At 43.8% G+C, this 15994-nt stretch overlaps 1 protein-coding gene across 10 annotated transcripts in view; it reads right to left on the bottom strand.

Annotated features, from left to right (window-relative positions):
* Positions 1-15994, bottom strand: part of SLC8A1 (solute carrier family 8 member A1) — a 681250-nt gene that overhangs the window by 368309 nt on the left and 296947 nt on the right. The gene's annotated exons all lie outside the window — the stretch shown is intronic.

Consider the following 15994-nt stretch of genomic DNA (forward strand, 5'->3'; position numbering starts at 1 on the left):
AAGGCAGAGATATGAACCTTGAGGGAGGCCAGACGAAGGTCCAAATCTAGGCCTTGTTGTAGAAAATCCAAAAGTCTGGAAGTTTTGAACGTATATGCATCATAATTCTTAGCAGCACACCATGTGAAGTAAGAATTTCAGACCCTGTAATAAATCCGAGCTGAAGCTGGTTTACGGTCTTTCAACATAGTTTGAATAACCGCCTCAGAGAACCCTTTAGCTCTCAGGAGTGATGCTTCAAGAGCCACACCGTCAAAGCAAGTCTGGCCAGGTCCGGGTACACACAAGGGTCCTCAATGAGGAGGTCTTGGCGTTGAGGAAGCAGAAGAGGACGCTCGATCGACAGACCCTGCAGGTTTGAGAACCAATGCCGTCTGGGCCATGCTGGAGCGACTAGAAGTAGTATTCCTCCTTCTTGCTTGAACTTCCGTATTACCCTGGGCAGGAGTGACACTGGAGGGAACACGTATGGCAGCCGAAAGTTCCATGGAATTGCCAGGGCGTCCATGAACGCTGCTTGAGAATCCCTTGTCCTTATTCTGAAGACCGGAACCTTGTGATTGTGTCAAGATGCCATCTGGTCTACAACTGGTAGGCCCCACTTGTCCACTAGGAGTTGACAGACTTCGGGATGAAGACTCCACTCTCCAGTGTTCACGTCACGATGACTGAGAAAGTCCGATTCCCAGTTGAGGACTCCCAGAATGAACACTGCCGATATGGCTGGCAGATGGCTTTCGCCCATTGTAGCATTTTTGACACTTCCATCATTGCCATATGGCTTTGTGTGCCGCCTTGATGATTTATGTACGCCACCGTGGTGGCATTGTCTGATTGTACTTGAACAGGCCTGTTCTGTACCAGAGGCAGGGCCAGTGTCAACGCATTGAACACTGCCCGCAATTCGAGAATGTTTATCGGGAGGAGAGATTCCTCCCTGGTCCACCGACCCTGGAGAGAGTGTTGCTCCAACACCGCGCCCCAAGCTCGCAAACTGGCATCTGTTGTCAGGAGGACCCAGTTGGATATCCAGAAGGGACGGCCCCTGCTCAACTGTTGGTTCTGTAGCCACCAGCTCAGTGACAGACGAACCTCCAGAGTCAAGGAGATCATTTGAGATCTGATCCAATGAGGCAGTCCGTCCCATTTGGAAAGGATTAACCTCTGCAGAGGGCGGGAATGAAATTGAGTGTACTCTACCACGTCAAAAGCGGACACCATGAGGCCTAGTACTTGCATCGCCGTGTGCATCGACACTCTCTGGCGAGAGAGGAAGCATCCTGATCTTGTCCTGAAGTTTCAGGACCTTCTCCGGAGACAGAAACAGTCTTTGGCTGTGTGTGTCCAGCAGCGCCCCCAGGTGCACCACACTCCGAGTAGGGACCAGAGAGGACTTCCTCCAATTGATGAACCACCCATGGACTTGAAGGAAGTTGACCGACATCTCCAATTGACTGAGGAAAAGATCTTTGGAGTTCGCCAGAACCAGCGAGTCGCCCAGATATGGCAGGATTCTGATTCCCTGACAATGGAGAAAAGCCGTCATCACGGCCATTACCTTGGTGAAAATCTGAGGTGTCGTGGCCAGTCCAAATGGCAGAGCCTGGATTTGAAAATGAAGGTTGCCTATAGCAAACCGCAGATATTGCTGATGCGAAATGGCAATAGGTATGTGCAGGTAAGCATCCTGTATGACCAGGGATACCATACAGTCCTCGAGTTCCATGGCCAGCACAATAGAGCGCAGAGTTTCCATATGGAATTTGGACTCTCTTACAAACTTGTTCAATGATTTGAGGTTGAGGATAGGCTGGAAAGATGCATTTGGTTTTGGAACTAGAAACAGGGTCGAATAGTATCCCCTGCCTCTCTGGGACAGAGGTACCGGCACTACCAGTCCTGTTTCCAGGAGGGATGGTACAACCAGGTGTAGAGCTTGCGCTTTCAACGGATCTGAGGGGATAACCGGTGAACAGAACTGGCGAGGGGGACGCCTCTCGAAAGAGATTGCGTACCCGTGAGAGACAACTTCCCGTACCCAGGCGTCTGAAGTGGTCTTTAACCAGGCCTGGGCGAACTGCTGAAGCCGGCCTCCCTACCTTGGGTCCCCCAGGGGGAGGCCCACCCCATCATGCAGCAGGCTTGTATTGTTTGGAAGCAGGCCGACGGGTGGCCCAAGATTGTTTAAATTAGGGCTTAGTGGTTTTGGAAGTATGTGCCTGTCTCGGGTACGCCTGACCCTTTGCTTTACTTGGAGGTCGAAAGGAATGAAAAGTGGTACTCTTAGCCTTCTGAGCAGAAGGATTAGTACTTGGGAGAAATGCAGTCTTGGCCGTCGCCAAGTCAGTCACAATCTTATTCACCAAACAGGATGTCTCCCTTGAAAGGGAGTACCTCCAAGGTCTTTTTAGAGTCCAGGTCCACTTTCCAGGACCTCAACCACAGAATCCGGCGGGCCTGGATAGACATAGTAGAAGCCTTGGCCGCCATGACCCCTGCATCAGAGGCCGCCTCCTGAATATAGTGAGAGGCTGTGGTAATATACGACAGATATTGTCTGGCAGTGTCAGAAAAATCCTGAGGTAGCTACTCCTCAGTTGCCTGAACCCGTGCTTCAATTCCTTTTGCCACCCAAGAGGCAGCCATAGTGGGTCTATGTACAGCACCGGGAAGAGTGTAAATGGACCACACGCTTATCTGTCGGTTCCTTCAGTGAGGTGACAGGCAGAGTAGAAGACACCACAAGATGGGTGACATGAGAGTCCACTGGCGGTGGAGTTTCCCACTTGTTGCTCAACTCCGCAGGGATAGGATAACAAGCTAGCAACTTTTTAGACAGGGAAAACTTCTTTCCTGGAGATGAGCAGGATTCCTGACATATGTCAATTAAGAGGTCAGAATGTGGTAAAACTACTTTAGCAACCTTCTGATGTTTAAACTTATCAGGTTTCTTAGATGTAACAGGAGGATCAATGTCATCATCAATTTGGAGAATCAGCTTGATAGCCTCCACAATGTCAGTAACATCAACCTGGGTTGCAGATTCCTCATCAGAGACAACTGTATCAGTGTCTGACGGATCAGTATATTCCCCATCTTCATCGGAAGAATTATCCGAAATATTAGTGGATTGTGAGGAAGAAATAGCCTGCTTAGATTACCCCATGGCCCCAGAGGGACGTGAGGTGGACTTTTGTCTAACCAAAGTCTGATTTAATTGCTGTAACTTGGTAGACAAAGTATAGGCCCAGGGCGGATTAACTACAGGGACAATATGTGGTTGCAATGGCACAGGAGGCCCCTCAGGGGTCGTGAGACGCGTTACAAGCGTAGTCAGCATATTTGGAAAAGCTGGCTAAGGTGGGTCTTGATTGACCACAGGTGCCACAGACGGACTGGAAGATGTATGAACCCCAGCGCCTGAACCAGCAGCTAACACTTCTCCCACTGGCGAATCCGTGACGACAGCACTGCATGCTGCAGGAGCATCTGCGGATGTCCCACCCTGTGTAGCAGACATCATGTGGGATGTAGCCTTAGGATGTAATAGTACAATATAGCCAGACAAACACAAAATACCCCAGCAAATAATCCCCTGTGTTTTGTGACAGTAAATACAGAGCCCAAACAGAGGATATAAGTGGTGTGGGGTGACTGAAAAACACAGTAAGAAATACAAACAGTATACCCTGTGTAGCACTATATATTATATGAGACCCTGACGCACCTAGTTCCCCAGGGTACAGAATATAGTGATAGCAAAGGTGTGATACACAAGAGTGGAATCCACACAGCAGCTATAGGAACACTCAGTCACAGGTACAATGCAGGAATTATCACATATAACAATAAAACTGCACTGGACTAGTAATTACACATAGATATGTATGTATACAAATATAACAATGCACAGTAAACACTGGATGTATATCACAGAATACTTGTACTAAATATTCAGATAGCAGTACACTTGTTCTTAACTAACACTGTCTAAAATCACATGTAGAATACTTAAGTGTCTGTAAATGCACAGCGCTGATGATACAGGCGGATTTACAGAGGAAACAGTGCCCAGCAGTCCCGGATATCAGCCCAGCTATGTAATGGCGCCAAAATCTCTTCAAGGAGTGAGGGAGAGAGAGAGAGATGCAGCTCCAGGGTGGAAACATCAGCAGTAGATGGCGCCCAGAGCTGGGGATGGGGCTACAGGTCAGCACCTTATCCCCTCTGCTGGACTTCACCACCAGGTACTGTGGAGCCTTTTGCAAATGGATTTTAATAAATCCGACCTGTGCTCCTTGCCCTGGTGGATATAGTGGGGTCCCTGTGCAACTCAGTGTCCACGCCAGCGGCGTGGTCCATCTCCTGGGACGACGACCGGATCGCAATTTACCTTAGCGCCCCCCTTCAAGTGCAGCCACACGATCCTGGAGAATAACAGTGGTGGTGTGCCTGAAGAAAACCGGTGTGTCTCCGCTGCAAGTACTCGGGAACCAGGCCGCGGGAGTATGCAGCACCACTGAGGGAGGTGATGGAGCCGCAGCACAGCAAGTCATAAAGACATAGAAAGTGCTGCGGACCTTGAAGTCTTCTGAAAAAGCTCTTTTCAGGGCTGCCTAGCGCAGCCCCACCTGTTAGTGACCTGCACTGCAGGCACCAACTTACAAACTGAGCTCCAGTGTCTGGAGGCGGGGCTATAGAGGAGGCGGTGCAGTGCATCCTGGGAACAGTCAAAGCTTTAGCCTGTTGGTGCCTCGGATCAAGATCCAACTCTACACCCCGATGTTATTCCCTGTGGAATACCAGTGTACCCCTCTGCAGAAATATTGATATAGGACACATTTTTCTTCACCATTTTTAAATGTAAAAACATGTAAGTATTATATTACACTACATAAGATAAAATGGCAGGAGTTGCAAAACAGAAATTCTGCCAGCACCAGCTGCAATACTTTGAGGTCTATAATTTGAAAGGAAAGGACAGAGTTTGCCATGTAACCCTGCAGCTGTGTTTTCCTATAGCTAGACGTGCAGGTCTGTCTTTATATCTACATAGTGCTCTTTAATTACAGCAGAGGAAGTAGTCCTGCAAGAGGCTTCTTGTCTCATTTACAATAAGGAGCAACTTCAGTAGATAGCTACCACCTGGACTGGGATCACAGCTGACCTGGCAGCCACATGTTTGGGATGACTGCCAACTTACATCGCCCTGAGGTCATTAGGGATGCCAATAGCACTGAGGAAGAGAGAAAGATACTACAGCAAGCGCAGGAAACACCTATTTGCCCTGAACATATATTGAGCTAATTATTCTCTCTATGTAACAGAGGATTACAGTGAAAGGTATCTGAGACACAATGCAGCATCCCTCAGTTTTCTTTTGTGCTTTTGTACATTTTTTATAACATTTCTTCCAGCTTAGGAACAGCATGTATTGTCTAGCTCAAGCAGAACTTGTTTTTACAATGGTTTCCACAATGCTTTCACTCAGTATAAACAGTAACTCAATGCCATTGTACAATAAGTTTACATTTCAGCACTGTGACACCAAACACGCATGTTAATATTAGTACACTGAGGGGTGCAATGCACAATATTTTATGTATCGGAATTTAATTTCATTGGCGGGATATTATGGAGTCCGAGATCACCGGAGGTGCGGGATGCCGGCCGATCTTAAACGGGCAATCACTCACAAGGCTTGGTATTGCCTTGTTAGTGTTCGCCCCTTTAAAAAAATTTCCTAGATCAGCCAGTATCCCGCACGTTCAGTGTCCTCACACTCCATTACATCCCGCGGATCATATGTCCGAACATCGGAGGTGGGAATCTCGGGATTTTGGTTATAGCTAGAGGCACTATAGAAAAAGTTTGGGGGGAACCCTATGTACCACCCAAATATATGTAATGGATGTGATCTTGACAGGGAATGTGGGCCCCCCATCTAGGGTAGTTAGCCCTTAGGGCGTGGCCATACTTTAGAGGGTAGTATCCATCATTGAGAGGGTTGATCACACCCAGTGGCATACATTGAGCTTTTCAACCCTAGGCTGCCTATGTGCCCATCCTGTAATCCTTGAAATGCTGCCTGTACCGGTGGTATGTGCATGTGGCACATGCTATGCAGATCAGCTGTGGACGGGCATACCTACCGAGCTGCTTGGTGATCAGGACAATGCAGACCCAATCATTATAGTGGGACAGGGCACTCAAACTGGGGCTAGCCAGTGTTTTACTGTCTTGTGTAATGAAAGATACTCATCAGCATCTCCATGGGCCATTGAATTGGACCATACATCTAAGGGGTATTTCCCCATGCCAATCCGTTCTGCAGACTCCAATGATCTGTGATTTCTCAGGGGATCTGCAAAATCCAACAAGTTAAACATTCCTGTCTCTATGATTCCGATAATTTATTGGGTCAGAATCAGAGAATCGAGATTTTCCAACATGTTGGATTTTGCCGATTCTCCGACCCAGGCATCTGCAGAACATGGAAAATATATATTTTTTTTGTTTGACCCTGAGTGTCCCATAATGTTTCTGTGGATTCATGAAGTTACTGCGATAGAGCATTTGGGGTGCTGGTAATAAAATGTACACACATTGTGTAGCCAGTTCCTGTAATTTTTCTGTAATGCTGAAATCTGGATGTACAAATATTATGCCAATCATATAAGGCGATGTGACTGTGTGGCATATGTCAGACAGTCTTACAAAAGTGTATCACATATTGGTTCAATTTATTTTTACTGTAAGTGGAAGAAATCTCTGAGTCTGTCTATTTGTCAGGGGAAAATTGCCTTCAAAGGCTCTTGAGTGCGCTGAGAAGGAAAAAGAACAAATCCTCAGATAGCCGTGTAACAGATCAGCAGTACCATATGCCACATTGCAGGATTAAATAGGTATGCTCCTGAAACCTCTGTTAATGCTTTAAAAAGCAGCAGAATAAGCTTAAATGGGGGGGGGGGGAATTGTTTTATGTATTTTTTTTTTCAATCTAACTAAACAAAAGAAGTGTTGACCTTTGCCTATGAAGCACAAGCAAAAAAAGAGATTCACATGCTAACTCCTATTAAACAGCAATCCATTTTGCCACCTTAAATAGTATAAGCCCTATTAGCAAAAGCCTTAATGCAACCAATGAAATAACCAGAAAACTGATGTTGAGAAAACAGCATTCCGTTTAAACTAATATTAACTTAAAGCCAATAGGTGGTAAATTGTAAATTGTTTTGCGTTACTATACAGTGCATTGGTGGTCATTCCGAGTTGTTCGCTCGCAAGCTGCTTTTAGCAGCTTTGCACACGCTAAGCCGCCGCCTACTGGGAGTGAATCTTAGCTTATCAAAATTGCGAACGAAAGATTCGCAATATTGCGAAAAGACTTCTCTGTGCAGTTTCTGAGTAGCTCGAGACTTACTCTTCCAGTGCGATCAGTTCAGTGCTTGTCGTTCCTGGTTTGACGTCACAAACACACCCAGCGTTCGCCCAGACACTCCTCCGTTTCTCCAGCCACTCCCGCGTTTTTCCCAGAAACGGTAGCGTTTTTTCACACACTCCCATAAAACGGCCAGTTTCCGCCCAGAAACACCCACTTCCTGTCAATCACATTACGATCACCAGAACGAAGAAAAAACCTCGTAATGCCGTGAGTAAAATTCCTAACTGCATAGCAAATTTACTTGGCGCAGTCGCACTGCGGACATTGCGCATGCGCATTAGCGACTATTCGCTCCGTTGCGACAAAAAAATAACGAGCGAACAACTCGGAATGACCCCCATTGTGCCCAATTACAAAACGCAGGTGCTTTATGCTTTCTCCTGGGCAAGCTTCCTCCAGCTCACACATCAGTAGAAGCAAGCATTCTGGTCTGACAACCTAACTCAGCTTCCAAGCTGAGCTGTCAGACGGCACTAAGCTCACTCTTGGGCAGGCTGCTTGTACACATCACATCTGTGCTAAAGTGTGGGCTGGAAATGGCCAACCCCGGAGAGAGAATAATGCTCTAAATAAATGAAAATAACACTATAGGACATACCTGTCTGCTTTTAGTCAGTAATGGTTTACACATAAGGCAATTTTCACATCAGATTTTAAAAGTATCAATTCTATTGTAAAGTGTTTTACGTTAATAAACCTTGTATACTACCTGAGATTTAAAGTAACTTATTGTTCTGCTGGATAATATACTAGAAGTTTTGTTTGGCTCTTTTGCATTTTACATAGTGCCCACGGTTCTACAGTAAGTCCAATCTATGGAAGCTGTGAAAATTCTTTAACAATTTTGGCATTTAAATTTTTTCTTTTTTATTATCTCATGAAATCATAGCGTATATGCCAGAGGCGGGTTAGGAGGATAGTGGGTCCGCTCCTCTCTGGCAGAGCAGTAGTCTAGTACACGTGTGTAGGTCTCCGGGACCATGGGCCCATGTTCCTGGAAACTTCTCTATTGCGCATGCACAAAACACTAGGAAAATGACACTGGCACCATGTTCCCAGTGATTTCTGCTGCTTTGCAGTTCCTGCTGATGCGGGAGTCCAGAGAGGGAAGTATAATTATAGGTGCAGGGTGAACGGTGTGGGCCCACCTGAACCCAGGAGCCCATATATATTACACACGCTGCACCCATTATAGATATGCGTATGTATATGCAATTCTTTCCATTGACTACCACAATAGTCTATAACATAGATCTCTAAAATGTTTTCTTTAAATTAGAATTTTAAAAAAAGAAAGAAAAGGAGACACATTCACAACACTTCCTACTTTCTGAATATACTGTAGACACATTTTCATGTTTGTTGGACATGCCCCAAGATTTTTGGTTTTAGAACACAATAAACAGACTTCTTAATTTGATGACGGAAGCCTGGATTACTAAAGACCCCTGGGTTTCCTCCTCTGCCACCAACCACAAAACCTATTGAAACATTCAATGAAACCTGTCTACAACTGCTCTCCAGTGGAAACAGATGGATTCACAATTCCATGTAGCGGTCAAGTACAGCTGTATCTGGCATGTTGCATCCATAGAAAAGAATTCCTTCTACTTACATGAGAGACTGACCTTTCCACTGCAGTGTGGACCCTCAAGAACCTTCCTTTATAATGGCTCTAAAATCCATATTATTTGATGCCTCCCCTCCCTAAAACCTCTCCATACTCTATGACATGATTCAACAATATTTGTTAAGAAAAAAAACTGGCCCGAATACTTACATTCTTGTAACCTGTAATGTTTCCATGTGTACTCGGGGCAATATGGATGATATAATGGTTAGAATTACTGCCTCACAGCACTGAAGTTATGGTTCCATTCCCACCATGGCCATAACTGTGTGGAGTTTGTATATTCTCCCAGTACTTGCATAGGTTTCCTCCCACAATCCAAAAATATACTGGCATGTTAACTGACTCTTAGGGGTATATTTACTAACATTCGTAATTTTCGGAAAAAGGTCAAAGTTCAATCACGAATGACATCGAAAGTGTAAAATTGCAACTTTTTGAATTTATTACGACTAATTTACTAAGCTGTCGTATTCTGCATTTTCATTTGTTCCGATGTCGATGTCATTCGTGTTTTTTCCCCGTTTTTTACGGCAGTGATTAGCAAAACACTGCCGACTTTATCACAATGAATCTCGGCCGGATCTGTGTGATCCGTGCTGGGGTTCATTTTTTTTTTTTTTTAAATAAACACTGTAAAATCACACAAAAAAATGCGTTGGGTCCCCCCTCCTAAGCATAACCAGCCTCGGCTCTTTGAGCCGATCCTGGTTGCAGAAATATGGGGAAAAAATTGACAGGGGTTCCCCCATATTTAAGCAACCAGCATCGGGCTCTGCGCCTGGTCCTGGTTCCAAAAATACGGGGGACAAAAAGAGTAGGGGTCCCCCGTATTTTTAAAACCAGCACCAGGCTCCACTAGCTGGACAGATAATGCCACAGCCGGGGGTCACTTTTATATAGTGCCCTGCGGCCGTGGCATCAAATATCCAACTAGTCATCCCTGGCCGGGGTACCCTGGGGGAGTGGGGACCCCTTCAATCAAGGGGTCGTCCCCCCAGCCACCCAAGGGCCAGGGGTGAAGCCCGAGGCTGTCCCCCCCATCCAATGGGCTGCGGATGGGGGGCTGATAGCCTTTGTTGAAAATTTAAAGATATTGTTTTTAGTAGCAGTACTACAAGTCCCAGCAAGCCTCCCCCACATGCTGGTACTTGGAGAACCACAAGTACCAGCATGCGGCGGAAAAACGGGCCCGCTGGTACCTGTAGTACTAATACTAAAAAAAATACCTAAAAAAAGACAAGACACACACACCTTGAAAGTAAAGATTTATTACATACATCCACACAAACATACATACATACTTACCTTATGTTCACACTCAGGTCGGTCCTCTTCTCCAGTAGAATCCATGGGGTACCTGTTGAATAAATTATACTCACCAGATCCAGGGTACCAGGCTCCTTGGCGAATCCATTTGTAATCCACATACTTGATTAAAATAAAAAAACGGAGACCCGAGCCACGCACTGAAAGGGGACCCATGTTTTCACATGGGTCCCCTTTCCCCAAATGCCAGAAACCCACTCTGACTTTTGTCTAAGTGGGTTTCTTCAGCCAATCAGGGAGCGCCACGTTGTGGCACCCTCCTGATCGGCTGTGTGCTCCTGTACTGTCTGACAGGCGGCACACGGCAGTGTTACAATGTAGCGCCTATGCGCTCCATTGTAACCAATGGTGGGAACTTTCTGCTCAGCGGTGAGGTCACTTTCGGTCAACCGCTGAGCAGAAAGTTCCCACCATTGGTTACAATGGAGCGCATAGGCGCTACATTGTAACACTGCCGCGTGCTGCCTGTCAATCAGTACAGGAGCACACAGCCGATCAGGAGGGTGCCACAACGTGGCGCTCCCTGATTGGCTGAAGAAACCCACTTAGACAGAAGTCAGAGTGGGTTTCTGGCATTCGGGGAAAGGGGACCCATGTGAAAACATGGGTCCCCTTTCAGTGCGTGGCTCGGGTCTCCGTTTTTTTATTTTAATCAAGTACGTGGATTACAAATGGATTCGCCAAGGAGCCTGGTACCCTGGATTTGGTGAGTATAATTTATTCAACAGGTACCCCATGGATTCTACTGGAGAAGAGGACCGACCTGCGTGTGAACATAAGGTAAGTATGTATGTATGTTTGTGTGGATGTATGTAATAAATCTTTACTTTCAAGGTGTGTGTGTCTTGTCTTTTTTTAGGTATTTTTTTAGTATTAGTACTACAGGTACCAGCGGGCCCGTTTTTCTGCCGCATGCTGGTACTTGTGGTTCTCCAAGTACCAGCATGCGGGGGAGGCTTGCTGGGACTTGTAGTACTGCTACTAAAAACAATATCTTTACATTTTCAACAAAGGCTATCAGCCCCCCATCCGCAGCCCATTGGATGGGGGGGACAGCCTCGGGCTTCACCCCTGGCCCTTGGGTGGCTGGGGGGGGGACCCCTTGATTGAAGGGGTCCCCACTCCCCCAGGGTACCCCGGCCAGGGGTGACTAGTTGGATATTTGATGCCACGGCCGCAGGGCACTATATAAAAGTGACCCCCGGCTGTGGCATTATCTGTCCAGCTAGTGGAGCCCGGTGCTGGTTTTAAAAATATGGGGGACCCCTACTCTTTTTGTCCCCCGTATTTTTGGAACCAGGACCAGGCGCAGAGCCCGATGCTGGTTGCTTAAATATGGGGGAACCCCTGTCAATTTTTTCCACATATTTCTGCAACCAGGATCGGCTCAAAGAGCCCGAGGCTGGTTATGCTTAGGAGGGGGGACCCCACGCAATTTTTTTTTAGAAAATAACCACTTTCCCACCCCTTCCCACTGATATACATGCACGGATCTCATGGATCCCTGCATGCCTATACAATCACGGATCAAAAAAGCAGGTCTGTTTTTTTGTAGCACTTTTTTACGAGTTGTAATTTTTCACGGCAGTGTTTTATTTTTTTTTGCTTTGCACTTCTTAGTAAATGACCAAGATTCATACTTAAACAGCCGCGTTTTAACCGATGGTGTATTCATTCGTAATTTTTTTCTTGGACTTCCCAAAAAATACGAATGCCCTCATCACTGCCGTGATTTGAGTTTAGTAAATTACCGAGATGACACTTTGAAAAAAAAACGGCATCTCGGTCAAAATCGGGACCTTAGTAAATATACCCCTTAGTGTGCATGTGTACAGTATGTACATGGGCAGACTAGATGGGCCAAGTGGATCTCATTGTCCATCAAATTCTATGTTTCCTTGTTACTTTCGAAAGAAAAAGAAAAAGAAAGCAAAAAAACTATGAATGACTATATAATTATTTTCAATACTAATATGTTTTTAACTTTTCAAAATCCAGACTCTAATAGCACTATGTAATAGTTGTGTGGTTGAATTTCGGCAAACTATATGCAATTCTGGTGTACAATATATATATACTGTAGCACTAATGAAGCACGGGTCACTGACATTATTTTTTTTTATGTTATGTGTAGTTCCTAACTTCTATTTAGGATTTCAAAATTTTCTGAGATGCCTACAGTATGCGCTATTGAAATAATCATACTTTTCTAAATGAATTCTGAGAGTTTCAATGAAAACTAAGGCTTTCCGAATTTATTTTTGAAACCCATAGTTGTCCTCTGAGCATAAAAACTCACTTTAGTCCATCACAATTCTTTCTGCTTCCTCTCTATGCTTTACCACTGCTACCAAAAGAGGAGGAGAAATACAGCAGTTATTTTAGTAGCCTAAAGCCTATTCTTGTACTCACATCTCTAACCCCTTTAAGAAGAGGAACTGTGCTGGTCTCACTAGTGCTCTATTAATTTACATTTTGTGGGTTGAAAACTAGCAACAATTTCAATTCAACACACAGTGTTAGTGGGGTATCCTAATAGCTGCGATGTCCCGTTTTTTGTGTGAAAAACCGGACTTTTACAGCAAATCGTGAAAAAAACCCTATCCAATTAGCCATAAAAAGTTTTCACCCAATAATTTTGCCGCAAATTTCACTTCACCTACTCTGAGCAGGTGAAAAGTTGGAGAAAATCCCTATTTTAAGGTAAAAAAGTCCCATAAAATGACTCAAATATACATTTATACCCATTTTTATGTACTCCAAATTCAATTTGAGTACTTATTTGCTAAAATAAACTTGCTTTTATAGTTTCCATTTAAAAAAATGCATTTAACAGCCATTTCACCCAATTTAAGCACCCCAAATATATTTAACATGACTATAATACACTTTTATACTGTTGTCTTATGTAAGTTAAGCATTTTTTGAGGAGCAGGCTGATTTCCCCAATTTCACCCTGATTTTTCACTTGTTTTTTTTTCCACCCAAGTCTCATTTTCACACATTTGGAAAAGGATAGGGTGAAAAATGGGAGCAAGCATATCCGCGAAAAGCCACTTTCACAGCAATTTTCGTATGATAAATTTGCGAGACAAATTGCTGTGATTTGGTGGCTAATTGGATACCACCCTTAGTTTCTAACATGGATGCTGATTGGACAAAAGACTATCGTGTTATAGAGCAGTTAAGAAGTAGTTAGAAAAGTATACATTATTTTGGTTTTATCTAATGGTGCATGTCAACATAAATGTAGTCTGTTATCAACTGACATGAGTGTTTTAGGGGTCTATGTACTAAGCCTTGGGGAGAGATAAACAGGATAGAGATAAAGTACAAGCCAACCAGCTCCTAGCTGCCATGTTGCAGGCTGGGTTTGAAAAATGACAGGAGCTGGTTGGCTGGGACTTTATCTCCATTCACTTTACCTCGCTTCAAGGCTTAGAACATAGACCCCCAAAGTCAACTGTAACGAACAAGCTTTCACAAATATGAAGACAAATGCCCTCCCTTTGCTTATCACCCCGAAGAGGGTCCCTATTACAGGTTGCCAAGTCTAGTGCATAATTCTATTTAGTAGAGCCATCTCTTCACCACTGGACATGAAGGCCTGACAGTGCTTACACATAAGCATTGTAGAGTAGTATGAAGGCCTGGTTATGCTGACATAAAAGCACTCTAGAACAGTATGAAGGCCTGTCACTGCTGACATATAAGAACTGTAGACCAGGATGAAGGCCTGGCAGTGCTGATATGTAAACAATCTAGACTAGTTTGAAGGCCTGTCACTGTTGACATATAAGCACTCTTGATCAGTTTGAATGCCCAGAACCGCTCACATATAATAGTTTGCACACTGCAGAACTGTAACATGCTGAACATATTATGTATATGAGCTGCAAAGGTAGAGCTGTGATTCTCTTCTATGTGTCAACCACCTACTGCAAGGACAAACATGACCAGCATACTAAGATAGGACCAGACAATAACAGCTCTACCTCACTATTATGGGGACAATTGTGCAGAAGTTAAATTTTTCTATTGCTTACAAATGTTGTATATAGATGGTCTAAGTAACAGATCCACTATACCACAACTCCATAGAATGGTGTTATAGTGGAACACCTCTGTTTAAAGAAAGAAAAATCCACAGGCCTTAATAGAGAGGAAAGTATAAAGTGGCTTTGTATGCATGGGAAAAGAGAAATAGATGGAGAGTAACATATAGAAGTGGTGGGATATGACTGTGCTTATTGTACAAAGGGTCATCACTGAGATATTTTGAAGATGACTCTTACTGGAGCTTTACTTTTGAGAAAAAGAACTGTGCTCCCTCTACATTTATGATGTGCATGTATACATAGTTTTGTATGACACCGTAGGTCTGACAGTAGTGTGTGGGTATTTCCAAACCACATATTTAAAGACTATATGAAAAAAACATGTCAGGTTTTCTTAATTAGACATACATACATCTATGCGTAACCCACAACTGTCCTTATCTGGTGCAGTCACACAGCCTCTCCTGATCCATGGAAGCCTGAAATATGTGCTGCGAATACACATGCTGCTAAGAGACATCGTAAGGTAAAATTGTCAGGGCTTACTGACTGGAATAAAACATTAACACACAGACCATAAGGTGAAATGTCCCACAGCAGGCATGATAAATGGCTTAATAGAACAGTATATAGTATGATATAATGAACATCTTTTAAAGGACAGGAATGAACCCAATATACAGTTTCCAGAAGCTTATCAGTCACCTATCACCTAGATTAATCAACAGGGGGAAAGCTACAGTTATCTGCAGAATACATACATCAGTCATAGTTCCCTACCTCATAACAATGATTGATTTTCTGCCATTCAGCTGATACAAGACCTTTTTTTTTTTTACTAACATATATCCTAAAATATTCCTTGGATCCAATTGCTAACTTTAGCTGTCCTTGGGAAAAAGCAAAAATGATAAGAAAATATTCCTTTTATAGACCAATCACTCTTTGTTTGGAAATCTCAACAAAGTGTTCACAAATAAAGCCAATCATTTGCCTTCTTTCTGGGCAGTAACAATCTTCACTACTTAGCTCATTAAATCTAATTGGCTCATGGCAACGTAATTACCGATCCATCATCTTATTGAAAAAGAGACCTTTCATCTCACATCCGACTTGTAATCATGGCATGACTAAGCTAGACGACTGCATATCATGGCTATATTGACTGATACTCATGATCTTATTCAGTAAACTGAGTTATTAATAGTTAACGAATGAAAAGGAATGGCAGAAATATATTCTGAATCTTTTTTGTTTATATCATAGCTAACCAGTATCCTTTGCAGCAATGTTACAGCTTTTCAGAAAGTCTCAATTTATATAAACCAGACTGTAGGAAATCATCAACTTGAAGCTACAAGAGCAAACATGTTTGTTAATGCTTACTTATACTTCCCAGAAGATTTACCAGAAATATTTCACAATATTCATAGATTGCTTATCCTAACATTCTAATTTATTTTTGTTGAAATTAAGGATACTGTAGTAATGTGGTCCTATACTGTACCGATACTATTTCTCTTTAGCAGTTAT

The sequence above is a fragment of the Pseudophryne corroboree genome, chromosome 4 (assembly GCF_028390025.1).
Source record: "Pseudophryne corroboree isolate aPseCor3 chromosome 4, aPseCor3.hap2, whole genome shotgun sequence".
Classification (NCBI taxonomy): Eukaryota; Metazoa; Chordata; class Amphibia; order Anura; family Myobatrachidae; genus Pseudophryne; species Pseudophryne corroboree.